General features: G+C 42.1%; 1 protein-coding gene across 1 annotated transcript in view; it reads right to left on the minus strand.

Moving 5' to 3' along the window:
• LOC120312266 (sodium-coupled neutral amino acid transporter 4-like) overlaps nucleotides 1-8746 on the minus strand; it is a 99621-nt gene extending 90875 nt beyond the window's left edge. The window contains exon 1 of the mRNA XM_039352771.1: nucleotides 8571-8746. The gene's annotated coding sequence lies outside the window, so the exon portion shown is untranslated. The remainder of the gene's footprint in view (nucleotides 1-8570) is intronic.
• Nucleotides 8747-17530: the final 8784 nt, after the last annotated feature.

The following is a 17530-nucleotide window of genomic DNA, read 5'->3' on the forward strand; positions in this document are numbered from 1 at the left end:
TAACACCAGACAAACAATAAAACAGAAAATAATACCCTAATCAAGAAACTACCAAGGATAAAACCATAACCTACACCAACACTGGCAAGGCAAGCTATTCTATATAAACAGGGAGTAAATCCCACAATCAATAGCACTGATTATGTTATACTCAGGTAATGAAGCATCTGCAAACAAACTACCAAACATAAGTGCTACTAAGGATTCTACAAATTTGATACCAATTTCAATGTGGATTTAGGTAATTTGCTCCATTTTCGGAAGGTCCATTTTGCATTTGTATTTGTTGTTTATTCCATTGAATAATATTGATTCAACTTATGACTATCCTGATACAGATTCTGTAGACCTGAAATATGCCTGTGAATTTGTAATTCAAATTTAGAATGCTATGTATTTCTAGATGCAAAGAAATGTAATGTCTATTTCATATGATTGAAAACAACAATAGTTTGGTATTTTATGTGGCTTTCTTAAAAGAAGATGCGTCAATATCTTGGAACTGTAAGTGTATCAGTGATTTATGAAGGAAAACCATGGGTAACCTGAAACTTATTTCTGCTTAGGTATGCTGTATGAATATGATTATATGTTCTTAGAATTATAATGCCAAATGGTATAGAACTAACTTGAAAAAGGTATACCTATATATTATGGAAGACCATTTGTATATCATATACTGTATGAAAAATGAACATATTCTATTATTGTCAGAGAAAAAACTGAGACATTCAAAGATTGCTTTTAATTGGCTCAGAACATTCACAAATTCAAAAAATTAAAATTAATTTCTAGAAAATACTACTTTTTCCTTAAGGAACATTAATGAAATGGCTTTAATCAGAGTTGTTGAAAATAACCATTACCTTTTTCAGTTATGTATCCTGTTGTGTAATTCACTTCCTACTGTGTCAAAGTTTAAGAAATGAAAACATTTTATAGCAATAAAACTTCAAGTAAATATTTTCAGCACTGAATGATTAAACAGATTGTTTTCAATACTTTCAACACAATTATTACTGAGAATCATTGTATAATTTAAAACTTAGAATAACAGAGTTGGAAGAATTTGTATAATACAAGAGAACCATGACTTTGTATAGAAAATTGTGATAAATGCCATAAATTAAGAGAGCTACTACAAGCAAACAAGTCTGTATTATTATTTTAGACTCGTCATGATTTACAAAAAAACAGTTCTCTGTTTGAAGACCTATCATACGACATTCTCTTTTAGGGCATAAGACATCATATTTCTATATCAATTATGCTTATTTTTTCTTTTAACTTTATCAAATTACCTAATAACAACCTTATTCACTGTCTAAAATAAATTGCATAATTGAATTATAAGGAGTATTTCTTATTCATATGCATCAAACATGTAAACTTTATACAGATATTCTATGTTTCCTACTTTGGAGAAGAATCCATTTTCTTTTCTAGGATGACAGAAAGGTAGTGACTCCTTATTCTTTCTTCCCATCATTATTCTGTAGTTTCCTCATCCCAATTCAGAGTCCATTGTGAGAGACAGTATGACAAAAAGAAGGGTGATGTTTCTGGACATCCCATTTATTCATCCCATAAAATTAGATTTATTTTCTTTCTTCTAGTTTGGTTTCTATGTCTCTCTATTTAAAGCATTTTAATGGTTTGAGCCAGTGTTTCTCAACCTTTAAGATATGTGGACTTTGATTTCCAGAATTTCCAAATGGAAAATTCTGGGAGCCTAAGTCAAAACATCATAAAGTTGTCAAGATTAAGAAATACTGATTTAAGTAATAGGATTAAGAGAATAATAATCCAAAAGTAAACAGCAAAATGAACAACAGAATATAGCTATCGAATCAAAATCACATGAAGTATTAGTAACACTTTATAAATCCTTAATAAGACCACACCTGGAATACTGCATCCAGTTTTGGTTGCCACATTACAAAAAAGATGTTGAGACTTTGGGAAAAGTGCAAAGAAGGGTTACATGATAGCAGTATTCCAGTATTTGAGGGGCTGCCACAAAGAGGGGGTCAACTTATTTTCCAAAGCACCAGAAGGGAAGACAACCTCACTTGAGGTTTTTAAGAAAAAAACTGGACAGCCACCTGTCTGAAATAGTATAGGATTTCCTGCTTGAGCAGGGGGTTGGACTAGAAGACCTCCAAGGTCCCTTCCAGCTTTATTCTAATTGATTGACATATAGTCATTATTAATCAGAGTTGCTGGGAAGTTAATTCTCCTTCATCAGATGCACACACCTTCAGCTCAGGAATAGCTCAACTTTCATCCCCACCCCAGAAGCCCTCTGAAAGAGCTGTTTTTAGAATAACCCTGTGACCTTTTGTCTTAGGATGAAGATAGGTATGGTATCTGTAGTGACCACACTTTGCCATTCCTTATTGAAACTAGTTCTGATATAATGCCTTTGCTTCTGGAGATACTTCATAGCAGCAGTAGGAAATATGCACATAGATTTCATTTTTTTTAAAAAAAAAAAAAAGAATTAAAGCAGCCCCCCCTCTTTTTCTTCTTTCCCCAATACTACTCACTTCAGTTCACTTATATAGTGAATGGGACCTATAATGAGAGAAATAGGAGAACTGGGCTTTCTGAATGTTCCTTTTATTATGTTGACTCCCCCTTCCTAATATTGTTTGGAATGGGGGAGGAGGGTGAAAGACATTCATACATAACAAATGAAAAAAAGGCCTGAAACATTTGAATCAGATCTCAAAAATGTATATACTGTAAGTACAGACACATGAAATTATAACCTACTTATTGGGCCATTGACAACAGTCTCAAAATTGGCTTGAAACAAGACTGAGGCTGTGAACAGTATTGAGTGAACTGGTTGACTGGAGAACCTGCAATACAAGATGCTAAAATATTGCATAGGATTTACATCTTTGAAATAATGTTACCTAAGAACATTTTGCTTTGCTTATTTCCTATTATTGCAGCCCTCATACTTTTGCTTGGACATTCCCAGAAGTCATGCGTCTGTCAAAACAAGGCAGGCAGTGAAACAGTGATAGGAATACTAACAGCTTTAATAAATAACAGCACTGACTTAAGTGGCTGTTTACTTGGGTACAGCATTCAATAAAGGATGTGAACTCACCATGGCAACCTTTGCATCACATAGCTGTCATGCTGCTTCTAAGAAAGAGAGAAACTTCTGGAGAAACATACCTGGAAGTTTGAGGTACCTCTATTACTTTCACATTGCTACTCAATCCATCATCTATCATGGCAATTTATGGCCAGTTCATTTATTGCCCGTCTTCCCACTGCCACTCTAGGTCTGTTCCAGAAAAAAATGTTTCTGGGATTTATTCTATACATATGTATGTCCATATATCTAAATTATAAATATACCTTCCATTTATTCTGATTGATCTGATAACTAAAATCTGTCCTTCTACCTTCTTAAAAGTCATATTCTAATGCAGGGCTTTTCAACTGGTGGTACGTGTACCACCTGTGGTACATTAACGAGTGGCAGGTGGTGCACAGCCTGCTAGCCAAGTGTAGTGGGGGAGGGAAAAAGCCAGCGCAGGCAAGGACTTACTGTGAGAGAGTCCTCTGGAGCTGCAGAGTGGTTGAGGCTGAGCCTCACCCCAGGCTCACTTCTGGCTCACTCTCCCCCATGAGAAAGGAGGAGAGGGGGCGGAGATAGGAGAAGCTATAAAAGGAGACCATTTGGGTGGGAGAGAGAAAAAAAGAAGCAGCCTCGGGAGGATGTAGAGTCAGCTCTAGCTGCACCTAAGGGGAAGGAGGGTGGGTGGGGGGGAGAAGAGAAGAGGAGATCAAGGAGTCCAAGCAGGCCGGCCATGAGCCGATCTACAACTTCTGTGGCAGCCACCTGTGCTGGCAGCAACAAACAGGCAAGAAATGCAGCACGGGAGGGGTTGCCCTCCAGGAGAAATGAAGAAAGGTAGCATCAGCTGGAGGTAAGACATGGAGGGAGGGAGATGGAGAGTGGAAGGATTCTTATGTGCTTTTGTGATTTTGAAGTTCTGGGATTTGTGCAATGTGGGCTTTGTGTTCTTAAGGAGTGTTTGGCAATTTCTATTTGGCTGATGGCTGATGTCTCCTGTTAGTTCTATTGTTCTGCTATTGTTAGCTATAAGTTTTGCTGCAAGGGATTTTGAAGTATTTTTCTCCTGAATGGATTTTGCCTATAGCATTCCTTTACTTATGAATGGAGCCATTTGGGGAGGCTGCCTTAGCCGGCAGCCAATACTTACTACATTTTTTTTCTTCCTTAAGTGCCAGCTGCGCTCATTAACTTTCCTTTCTAGCCAACAGCTAATTCTTAAAGGGGAATGTGCCTTTTTAAGCTGGTTCCCTCAGCAGCTTCACTTTTCTGTCTCTGGAGGCTTTTCCTTGTTTGATGAATATATGGAAGAGGGAAAATATGGGGGGGGGGTTTCAAATTCTTCCTTCAGAAGAAGATGGGCATGAGAAAGAGGGAGGCAGGGAAGGAGGGAGGGAGGGAAGGAAGCAAGTCCCGCCTTAGCACTTGGCCACTAGCAGCCTGCCATTGACTTTGCTTGTCAAAAGGTTGCAAAAAGGGATCATATGACCCTGGAACACAGTAATCATCATAAATGTGAATCAGTTGCCAAGCATCCAAATATAAATCACATGACCCTGGGCATGCTGCAATGGTCATAAGTGTGAAAAATGGTCATAAGTCATTTCAGTGGAATTGCAACTTTGAACAGGTTTTTTTTTTTGGTCATCAAGTTTTTGACACCTTGCTAGGTGGTACTCGAATATTGCCATAGCCTAAAAGTGGTACAGTTGGTGAAAAGGTTGAAAAGCCCTGTTCTAATGCACACACATATACATTTAACTCAGACTTTCAAATTTTCCCTAGGTAACAGGTAGTTTACATACTGGAAGAAACCTTTCTTTCATATGCAGATTTGATCATATGGGTTTCTGAAAATGCCAAGAGCTTTTGCCATTAATTAATTGATATGAGAGAAGATAGCACCCAGCTATGTTCTGGTCTTGGAAGCTAACCATGATAAGATCTGGTTAACACTTAGATGGGACCCATTAGGAAATCCCTGAATTGAAATTTAAAAAACCCACAAAGCTTGTTTTGGGCAATACTGACTGTTAGCGAAAGGTAGCATGCATATGTCTATGTAGTTGCCAGGAATAAAGCCCAATCTATATGGTGCTCCAGATGTTTTGGGATTATACCCAAGGTGCCTATTTACTGTAGGTATTATATTTGCTGAGCCATGGTGGCGCAGTGGTTAGAATACATTATTGCAGGTTAATTAACTGCTCACTGCCAGGGGTTAGATTTTGATCGACTCAAAGTTGACAGCCTTCCATCCTTTCAAGATAAGTAAAATGAGATTGCTGGGGGCAATATGCTGACTCTGTAAACCACTTAGAGAGGGCTATAAAGTACTATATACTGAAGCAGTATATAAGTCTAAGTGCTATTGTTATTTTATTTTTTTTGCCATAGTCATTCTATTTCTATTTGCAGGTCTTTGCATTTTATGATCTTGTGCAACTCTTTAAGGCAGTGGTTCTCAACCTGTGGGTCGGGACCACATTTGGGGTCGAACGACCATTTCATGGGGGTCGCCAAACAATGCAGTCTGCCATTTTTCCCTCTTTTCCTTAGCTGTGCTACTCCCTTTTATTCTATTGACTTTTGAAAGCCAATAGAATAGACTCTCTTGAATAGAGTCTAATTCTATTAGCTTTCAAAAGCCAATAGGAATTGTCCAGGCTGTCTCTGCCCTGCTGAGCCTGCCAAAAGTCCCATTCTGCAAACGGTGCTGCACCAGTTGAGTAGTCCTCGACTTATTACCGGTTGGGGGTCGCGGCATTAAAAAGGTTGAGAACCACTGCTTTAAGGTCAGATATGCATGTGCAACAACTGGTTTGTGATACCTAAGGAAGATTTTACCTCTGGATCCCAAATAGACATAATATATTTGATGGATGGCTGTACCAAATGTTTTTTTTTTTTTTGTAGGTGTAGCCAATTGCCCAGGAAAAGCACAAAAGGAATCAGGGGTAGTAGGAAGGGAGTGGCAGTAGCATTTTGGTAATTTGGTGCTTTGTAACTAGTTCTATCCCACATGGTAGCTATTTAGTGCTTGGATATGTTTAACTAGCAGCCATTTTGTCAGAGTGCTCACATACCCTCAAAATGGGAAGTTAGTCATCTAGGTCCCCAACCTTTTGGACACCAGGGACCGGTTCCATGGAGAAAGGTTTTTCCACGGACTGGAGAGTGTATGGTTTTGTGTGCTGCCTGCATCCCATGGATGGGGCTTTGCTTGTTTGTGCAGATCGGGTTGCTGGCATGCTGTGGACTGGTACCAGTCCATGGAATAGTAGGATTTTATTCTAGTAGAGGAAACTTGCAGGTGTGTTGATGTTTTTAAGGCAACTAAAAGGAAAGATCAAGAAACGATGTCCAACTGTCACAATTCATAAATAATTTTAATATTGGTGTTGAGTGTATCCCATCAGTCTTGCATAAAATCATTCCATTAGATTGGCTGGAATTCTCTTGAAAAGTAGAACATTAAGAAATAATTTCCTGCTATTGGAAAGTTGTTATGCTTCTGCATAACATATTGGCCAGGTGTTCTCGGATTGTGGATCATGACCACCACCACCCTGGGAACAGAAGGAAATTTGAGAAGATTACAGTTGGGGATGTCTTGCTCACACAAAGCAGGATCACTTCTAGAACTTGTTCCCTCACTCTCTGGGCAAATGAACAGTTTGGGACGATTATCCAAAGTTCATAGCAAGTTCTAGCAAGACTCCTACTTTCCATGCACAAACCTCATAACTAGCTTTTGCAAACCTAGACTGCTCTCAGAACCCAGTTCTGCTCAGCTTAGTGAGAAGGATAGCAATTAGGATTTATAGGAGTTCCAGTTATAAAGAGCAAAGATCATTCCAAAACAAATGTAGAAGTTATAGATGTTTCAAAAGTAAAAGTTGGATTATAAGAACTATACAGAAGTAAGCAAGCTCATCCTTCCTATTAAAAGTTAGTTTTGTTGTTTTGTTTAAATCCAATGAAAATGTGTGTGAGTTTTATATGAACTATATTTATCCCAACTCAGACCCCAATGAAAACATGGGGGGGTGGCACACAAATCTATTGATCACATTTGGAGGTCATGGAAACTCAAGGTTTGAGACCTAATGCCTTGTCTTCCAGCCTTCTGAGGTTGAGAAGCAACCCATCTAAATTGAATCCAAGAGTGGCTACCGATGATGGTGAAGAGCATAAGACACATTGCTCCCTAGCGCTCCCTAAAGGGAGAAGCCCTCTCAAGCAACGTGGTCGGCCGGGCTCGGGAGGAGATCCCCATTCCTCCAACCCGACCCCGATCGCAATCTCAAGGCGGGACACATCGACAAGCCCTTGTAGCCGCGCGCCGAGGAAGGTACTTCTGATGACTGCCCTCTGCCCAGCCAGCCCGAGAGCCCTTTCCTGACGGAAACAAGGAAGAGGCGAGGAGGACGCTGTGCGGGTAGCCCTCTGGCCTGTCCAGTCGCGGTCACGAGCCAAGAAGTTCCTTAATACCGAGCCGTTCGTCCCAGTCTGGCTTGGAGCCCTGTGGCGCCCGTGGCATATCTGCCGCCCCAGCGACCCTCCTCACAAGCGGATATTTTGCAGATATATTCTGCTCCCAGAATATCCAGCGGTGCCCACGAATCCTGAGGCTTGGAGTCCAAGCACGTTTGAAAGGCAACGGCTTGACGAGGGCGAACTGACTCAGTCACGCCTGCCGAATGGGCCTTGCCGTTTAGCCTTCTCGCTTCGGAAAAAAAATTAAAAAGCGACGCCGGTTTGTTTTCCTGCGGGTCCGACCGCTGCAACCAGCTCTTCGAGACTGAACTCGGGCTGTTGCTCACCGTTGCCACGAGCGAGGTTTGAAGGAAGTTTTCTAGCGTTAGTTGGAACTGCAAGGGACGATATCCAGCCGAGCCTTACTGCTGTTAAAATGCACTCTGTATAAATAGGCGCGTTCAACCATAAACCTTCTGAATTTCTTTTCTTCATACAAATCAGCCCCGAGTTGCCGTCACTGTGCCTCGTTCCTTGCTTTGGCCTTCCTGCACGTTGTTCTGTCACTCTGCCCCTCTCTCACTGTATTGCCTCCCTTCAGCCCATTTCAGGTCCCCCACTTTCTTTCCACCTGTCCGGTCTGCCTTTCCAGAGATAGGCTGCAACGCTTCGCCTGACGACAGCTCGGCAGGATCGCTCCGACGGCGTGCAGCCAGATCCTTCGCGGTGGAGTGTGTGGTGGGGAGGAGGGTTGGGGTCGGGGGCAGTGAGGGAGCTAGATATATCCGAGGCACCTTTTCCTCTCCCGCGCACCACCACCTCCCCCTGTTTGCTATCGACGTAGCTGCCATTCGCCTCAGCGACCCTCCCTGGCGGGATGATTTGAAAGGGAAAAGCCAGCGCGGCATTCTCCCAATGACGCGCAGCGGCAGGTGGCCCGATGCGTCGGAGGGGAATATCTGCCGCTCGGGAAGATCGCTTTGCCTACCTGGGCCGAGATGTTGGCAGGCGCTTCTGGTTACGGGATACCCTTCGGACCAAAAGTTGCTACTGCTTCGGAGAAGGAAGTGTGGACAGACGTCTTCCACCTCGTCCTCCTTTCTTTTCTTTCCTCCTTTTGAAAAAGAGTCAAAGAGTGGAAATTTCCATCATGTGACAGGGGGGCAGCATCCCCTAGCTGCTCCTTCCAGGCAGACCCCTCCCTCTCGGAAAACGCCCACCAATAGCAGCCGGCAAGCAACTTGAGAGGTTAAACAATACATTTTAAAAAAAGTGCTCATCTTTCCAAGCTTAGATAGCTATTTAGGAGGCTACTCTGGAGGGTGAAAGTGCAACATACCTACTCATTAGACAGGTTGAAGAACTGTCTTTTTTTTTTTATTTTGGGTTTTGCCAATCTTCCAGGTAAGCTCTGGAGGACCCACTCCAAAGAAAGCAGTTGGAAATATTCCATTCTGGGGCTCATGACTTGTATAGATTACAATTTTTTTCTCCATTTTATTGCTTCCCCTCTCCCACCTAAATTTTAATCAAGGCAGACATCCAAAATGGAGCTTGCAAAAATGGTATTTTCTCCTTATACAGGTAGTCCTCAACTTACAATAGTTCATTTAGTGACCATTCAATGTTACAATGCCACTGAAAAATGACTTATGACCTTTTTTCACATTTATGACTGTTGCAGAATCTCTATGGCCACGTGATCAAAATTCAGACAACTTGGCAACTGACTCATATTTATGATGGTTGCAATGTCTTGAGGTCATGCGATCAGCTTTTTGCAACCTTCTGACAAGCAAAGTCAGTGGGGAATCCCAATTCACTTAACTATGTTAATAACTTTACAACTGCAGTGATTCATTATCAACTGTAGCAAGAAAGATTATAAAACAGGGCTAAATTCATTTAGCAACTGTTTCGCTTAGCATCATAATTTTTGGGTTCAATTGTGGTCATAAGTCGAGGGCTACCTGAAATGGCAGCTGCCAAATTCAACACCTCCATAATACATCATGGACAGAAGAAGAGAGTTCCTATCTAGTTTTCATTTCCTTCAGTTTCTGACATGCTAGGGCAACCTTTTTCAACTTACAATCATTATAAAAGAGGAAAATCACTGGCTACTAAATAACCTAAAAGACATCAAGTGCCTGAATAAGCAAGCATATTTTGTATCCTTCATACCAATGGACTGTATCAATTATGGTAATTGTGCATAAGAGTTGGTAGATATAAATTGATTGACTTATAGATTTGGATTGTTGAATTCAAATGCCTGACAAAATTACTGAATGTCAAAAGACTAAACATGCTGATTTGTTGACTATGGTTCTATGGAGCAACTTTTGCATCTGAAGCTCTCCATCCTGTCTGGGAATTCTGAAACATAAATGGCAAACACAGATGGAGAATCCCAAGTTGGGGAGGACTACAGAAGTGTACCAGTGAAATATAGAAAAAATCCTATTTATTCAATTTCTAATCAAGAACTCGCACCTAACTCTTTTCATGGACTTGCAACATAACTGTCAGAATCCAATTATACTTCATCTCCAGTTATCAATTATAGAAAACCCCATTTCTGCCCTCTCTGGATTCTGTCATAAAGAAAGAGAGGGGGGGTGAACAAAGGGGCTTTATGGCCCTCACTTCCTTCGGTACAACTTCAAAGGGTTTGAATGTGGATAGCACCAAAAGGCCTCATCATAACAAAGGAGGCTATTTACCTTTCAGGTAGTTTATCTGAAGTCTCCATCCAGCCAGCAGAAAGGAAAAAGGGGTGGGATTGTGATGCCTGAAACTGTCACTGGAAGAGGGGGGTGATTGGGTGGGACTACTGGGGAACCCCTTAAAACCTCGAATGGGAGAGCTTGAACCCCAAGTCCTGTCTAGAACGCCTGCAACCATTTTCTCTTAATAAAGGATTCCTGTTGGAAGAATTATTCCAAGAGTTCTGTCTTCTTAATATGCAAAGTGGGGTGGGTCCTTACAATAACTTTTCCCTTCTCCAAGTTTGGCAAAATCCTCTTTTAAAGGATCTTCTGGAATACATTTGAGTTATAACACCAGATGGAAAAATGTATCCCTTTCCCTACATTTAGTGTTTTGCTGAATATCCCACTATCTTCTCTCGCTCTGCCTCAGGTAGATCCAAGATTTTTTTTTTTCCAGCATGTGTGGAGTTCTGCTAGTAGGTAGGTAATTGAGCAGGATGATTCACCTTGCTGCCTTTGTGTCCGGAAGTTAGGCTTGCACAATCTTACATGTAATTCATGTTTGTTTGCAAGGCCACCTTCAGATGAGTAAAACTAAAAAGATGTGGAAGTTCTAAATTCTTTTGAATGTTTTCCAGTATTAATGTACATTACAACTCTTATTCTGTGTGGATAGAAGTTTGTTTTTTTCCTAGTCAGTTTCCATAAGACATCCTCAGAATACAGAAATGGCATTCAAATATCTTTCTCTTCAGATAATACCACTATTGTTACTTTGAGCTGAAATCAGGGAGTTACCTTTAATTTTCCTCCTCCCCTTCCTATTGCATAGATAGAAATTTAGTCAGGCATTAAAATAGTTTGCTTCTTTATTAGTCCTTTATCTGTGTTTTCCCCAACATTCTATGATCTATGAAAATATTGTGAATAACCTTAGCTTTTCTGTTTTTAAAATGAATATATAGAAAATGTTTCCAAAACACAAAAATTCTAAGAGCGCACACACTGTAAATAGTGCAAAAATTATTCAGTTGCTTTGAATAGTTTCTTGATGGTTCTTAAGTAGGTCAGCTAATAAATTATGATGTATTTATTTATGTGTCTAATTCAGAAGTAAGTTGTAAGGAGTCTATCCACATAAATGGTTATATTCTCACTATTTATGTAATACTTTTGGAGCAAAGAAATTCAGGTTATCACAATAATTGTTATAAAACCCTGTGAAGAGAATTGACATTTTTATGCCCAAAGTTCATTGCAAGGTTGAATCTGAACTTTGATTTCAACTTTGACTTCTTATTAAAGAGACCTTGATTTGTTAGCAATTTTAATAACTTTGATTGATAGATTTTTTTCCCTATTGTATTTACTGGTTACTTTTGTGTGTTTTCTCTTACATTTTTATTAATCTTTATTAATGTTTCTTTTACCTCACGAACCTTTTTCGAATGGCAGACACAGATATCCTAAATATAAATAAAACCTGGGGCTTCCTAATCAGAGTTTATGTTTTAAGTTGATCAAATTTAAGGAGATCTTAGGTAAACTGACTTCTTCATTGGCAATGAGTAAAGGATGAACTATGCATCATGACTCCAATGTCATGTATTTGCTTGAAGTTCAGATGCAAGTACATAATCACTGTGGCAAATGCTCTGTAGTTTTTAGCTATATTACCACAACACTGCCAGGCTTTCTTGTATTTGCACCAAGAGCTGGGAAACAGCCCTTCCAGTTTCCCCAGACAGCTTCAATGTAGCTTTAAAAAAAAAATAAAAGGAGGGAGATGGAAGATGAAGGAAAATATTACCGGTAGTATGGGATCTTTAACTCACTTGAAACTTGTTTCTGTTCCAGCCTTTTGCTCCTTACCAGCAACAATTCTGTTTCCATGACTTATAGCCTGAGTTCTAAAAGTATGTTGTGTGTGCATATTTTTATTTATGCCAGAAAAAATATATTATGGAGAATCATTCCCAAGTCAGCCTCAAAGAACTGTGTTGTTTCTGCAGGATTAAGCAGTAAAAACATATCTTGCTTGCTCTTGTTGAAATAAGCAAGCACAATTCTTATTCTAAATAAATTCTATACTCAGTAAGGAGGCTTTGATTGTGCTATGTCAGTCCATAGATATAAGGCAAACACCCTTGTGCCTTTATAAAATACAATATACAATACAAAACCATATACAGACACATGTTAGAAATACAGCTACAAAGTAATATGCAGTTGAACTTTGAACTTTATAAATGTGATCCAGAAAATTTGAACTATGGCACTAATTCTAATCAATGTAAATGAAGCTACTTGTAACATATAATCCTTGATACCATGGAATCATGGTATACAACTTTGGCTGAAGGTATTATGTCATTTTGTCTCCCTTGATGACTTTGTATCCACCACTATGTTAAGTCAGTATCATCTTCTCAACAATCATCATTGTTCCTGATGGGGCTAGTTTAATATTTATTTTCTAAATGATATTTATACTTCTAAAATCCTCAGTCTACCTCTAGACTGCTGATTTTTTTTTCTACTCTATAAAATATATAATGGAAATAAATAAGAAAGACACAGCTTTTGCTAAGAATAGGACGTAGAACTGAAATTTATATCAAATACAGCAATGAAATAACAAGATCAAATTAAACTTGAATGTACACACTTATACAAGATTGTGTCAAAGCTGCTAATATTGGATGTTTTACATTAACAACAGATGAAAATGTAGCCATCTTTTTCCCTTTCACTTTTAGATGATGCTGGGAGGGGGGGATGTAAATGAGAGTCTAGCTAGACATAACAACACTAAACAGTGTGAGAATCAAGGTTATTGAGCCCAGAGCTGATAAAGAATTGGTGGGCTGGAGAACTGGAGAGGAAGCCCGTGCTTCAAGCTAATTGGGGAATGTGATTTATGACTGTTAATTGGAGGAGGGAATTGTGCTTTGATACTATGTGCCCAGAGGAAAGGAATTCAGTTTTTGGCTTTGATTATGCAGTGCCGATATTATGCTACTCGAATAAAAGATTCTTTAAGGTAAACATGTAGTAATCAGTCCTTAGTCATTGAAGGGTGCAAAGAAATGGCCACTTTCTACGCAGCCTTTATTGTTTATATAGAGATTTACAAATAGCAAAAGATACTGCATGGCAATAGCATTTCATTGGCTAAAATCCTTTACCAATCATCAAGAGTAAAAAGCTAGAGGCCATAAACAGGGAAACTTGTTCACCAGCCAGCCTTATCAAACTGGCAAGGTCACACAGACCTGCGCACTTTCACGTCACTATGGTGATGTGAGGGGGGGGGAGATAGATGCAGAGAAAAGATACAAGCGTTGGGGGGGCAGTTTTCTGCTCACGACTTTTGCCTGTCTCTCACCTCTACATAAACAATGCCTTGAAGTTCTTTTGAAGAGTTTCATCTGTCGGAACCATGACATTAAGCCCAAAACTCCAAATTTTCCTTAACTATCTTAGGATCCCAAGCCCCAGTCTCTGTCCCTAGAATTGAGGGATAAGTCAACAAAGATTCAGGGAAGATATCAACATGAAGAACGAAAGAGCGCCTGAAACCAGCACCTTGGCAGCGGCTGCTACCCCAGAGGGGGGAGCAACAGCCAGCACGCTGGTGGAGAAGGAACTTTTTCAGGCCTCCCAGCTAGGGGCAAATCCCAAGCTGTGAGGACTGCTGATCTGGTTGTCGGAATGGACCCTACCCAGCAGAGACTCCAGACACCCCAAGATGGCCTTGCCACTATCAGGTGCTTCAAAGGTGGACAAAGTTGAGCTGCAAAGAGGGGGTTCCCACATGTCATGTTCCTCAGACTGGTGGAGAACCACAAAATCCTCTGCCACTGAGGACTCGGGTGAGTGGAAGTACCTGTCCGCAGCCTGTAGTCAGTCAGTGGAGAGGTTGGTGGAAAGATTTGAGGAACTAGAGATGAAGAGTGGAGAACAACCTTCCTGTTCCCCATATGCAAGTGATCATGATGATCAGTGAGGCAGCCACCAACTCCTACCAAGGGGAACCCCCAGTCCCCCCTGTGTAGAACAGGCAGCCTCCCTGTCCTCGAAGCCACTGATCATGGCCTCCAGCCCCACGGGGAGAGACAGCTCCAGTCATCGCCCCTCCCAAAGCCCAGATCACCACCGATGGGATAAGAGCCTGAGCCGTCACTGGGACAGCCAAACCCTGGATCAGCATGCTTACCGGCCACCCAGCCCAGGACCTGTACAACAATGGGGAATGCCGCAGCCTTCCCAGGTGGGAAGCCATCAGTCTCTGGCAGTGCAGCAGCCGAACTGGGGATGTGGCAGCCACCATGAGGGGACCAGCAACAGTTGGGGACACAACATCCACAATGGGGAGGCCAGCAACCACTGATGGTGCCACCTCTTAGAGCCACCTTTGATGGGGACTCGGAGAAGTTGATCTTTTTCCTCAATCAGGTGTGGTCTCACTTGAACTGCTGGGCTTATTTCTATACAAACCCAGCCACTATGGTTGACGTGATTGAGTCCAGCTTGGAAGGAGAAGCATCCAAGTTGCTGAACAATTTGTATAATGAGCAAGCACCCGAGTTAGAGGACCCCCACCTCTTCCTCCTAGGACTTAGAGCAAGGTTCAAAGACTCATCCATTGTCCTCAAAGCAGAGGAGCAAGCCCACAAAATAAAAGAAGCTGGCAGGCCTGCCCTAGAATACATATGAGAGTTTTGCAAGATAGCTGGCAGAATAGAGAGGTGGCCTGAGCCTAGTCCATCATTTCAAGGACCTCTCTCAGGCTTGTATCTATAGAGCAGTCCCTGATCAGCTGCAAGAATGGTACTAGGCAGCAGTAAGAGTAGATCAGTGATGGCAAACCTTTTAGAGACTGAATGCCCAAAAACTGGCCCTGTCCCTGCTCCACCCCCTGCCCCGCCCCTCCCACCTGCCCGAAGAGCCACTCACTGCCTTCAGGGCCTGTTGCAGATCACCCAGCAGCGCCATGGCGGTCACGCCCTCTCCCTGCGCCCTGCAGCATCAACTGTGCATGATGGGGTGTGAGGGCAGAGTCTTGTCTGTGCTGCCTGGCTGCCATATCCTTGGCTGTGCTGCTCCATGTGGGTTATGCTTGGGGGAGACTCTCCTCCAGGGGGCTGATGGTGGGGTCGTGGGGGGAGGCAAGGCTGGGGCAATGGCATGTGTGCCCACAGAGAGGGCTCCGAGTGCCACCTCTGGCACCAGTGCCATAGGTTCGCCACCATTGGACTAGATGTTCAGCTCGCCTGCTATCAGAAGCCACCCCCACAGGAAGCCGAGTTGAGGCCAAATCAACCCAAATGACAGCCACCCACCTGAAAGCCTCCAACCATTATGGCTAGTGAGCATGCCAGGCGACCTTCTGAGCCACCGATAAAGTGTTTTAGATGTGGACAACAGGGACACTGAGCAGCGAATTGCCTAGTCTCTTACCCCCAGCAGCAGAATAGACTGGGACCACCAGTGAGGAAGAAACCAGTCCAGCAGCCAACAAAAGAGAAAACCAACTGGATCATGCAGGAACCCATTGCCCAAGTAATGTCCCCCACACAGGAGAGTGCCGAGACCCAAGCCAGACTGCCGCTGCTCTACCCTCCTATGACAGTGATGATGAAGGAGAGAACGACCCAATGGTGAGTTGACACATCCCACCATTTTCACTATCTGCTAAACTCATAATCCCTAAGACGGGGGCACAGGTAGATTTAAAAGTACTAGTTGACACTGCTGCATTATTAGCTTATCACTTGCCCTGAAAATGGGCATACGAGCAAAGCCGCTCTCCAAACCCATGAGGTTTGAGCAAGCTAATGGCTCCCTAATGGGAGAAACTTTAGTCACGCAATTGACCAAACCTGTATGCTTAGAAATAGGTCAGCACTGGGAGTTCATTCATTTCATGGTGGCTCCAGAAATGACTGAGACTCTGATCCTAGGGCTACCTTAGTAGGACAAATGGAAGCCATTTATCTGGTGGGAGAAGGGAATGAGAACTAAGAATACCCATAGGACCCAAGCCCCCCCTTAACTTGACGGATGTTACAGGAGATTTTAGCCCACTCAATGAGCTGGCGCACATGGCTGCCTTATCTCAACCAGGTGAGCCACTCATCCCCAGCGAGTACTGGCATCTAGCGGAGGCATTTAGTGAGAAAGATTGTTACGCCCTGCCTCCCCACTGACCCAATGATTGCTCCATTGAACTGTTATCGGGAGCCAAACGTCCCCGACCGAGGATGTATGCTATGTCTCCCCTTGAAATGGAGGAGATGCTGCGTTATGTGGACAAAAACTTAGCTAGGGGACTCATTGAATAGGCCAAGTCTACTGTGGGAGTTCTGATGTTTTTTTTTTTAAAGATGAGTCGCTTCATCTCTGCATAGATTATAAGGGTCTGAAGACAGTGAGTGTGGAAAATAAATACTCCCTCCCCCTCCTGAAGGACATATTAATCTACCTGGCAAAGGGGAGTGTCTTCACTAAGTTAGACTTGAGAGAGGCATATTACCGGGTGAGGATAAAGTAGAGAGATGAGTGGAAGACTGCTTTTAACTGTCCCATGGGGAGCTATCAATTTAAAGTCATGACATTTGGACTACAGGGGGCTCCAGCTGTCTTCATGCAGCTGATTAATCAAGTCCTACATACCATTTATACAAAGGGGTTCTCGTGTATCTTGATGACATCCTGACATACAGCATGAATATGACTGACCACATAAAACTAGTGAGAGAAGTATTAAAGAAACTGTTGAATGCCAAACTTTATGTCAAACTATCAAAGTGTGAGTTTCACCAGACCTGATTAGATTATCTTGACTACCGAATTTCCAGTGAGGGCATTGAAATGGACCCGACCAAAGTGAAAGCTGTAATTGAATGGCAGCCTCGCAAATAGCTCCAGAGCTTCCTAGGATTCGCCAACTTCTACTATCAATTCGTCCCTTTCTTTGCTGAAATTGCCCTACCCCTTATGGAATTACTAAAAACAGGCAAAGAGGGAGGAAAGCTGTGACTGGGCCAACCACTAGCATGGACTATGAACTGTCAAACTGCTTTTGAAAACTTAAAAAGACTACTTGCTGTTGAACCAAACTTAAAGCATCCCTGCCCAGGGAAGCCCTTTGTAATTCAAGCCGATGCCGCAATGTGGCCATTGGAGCTGTACTACTACAAAAGAACCAGAATGGGACCCTACAACTCTG

Source organism: Crotalus tigris, unplaced genomic scaffold (assembly GCF_016545835.1).
Source record: "Crotalus tigris isolate CLP2741 ecotype Arizona unplaced genomic scaffold, ASM1654583v1 scf7180000018470.655259, whole genome shotgun sequence".
NCBI lineage: Eukaryota > Metazoa > Chordata > Lepidosauria > Squamata > Viperidae > Crotalus > Crotalus tigris.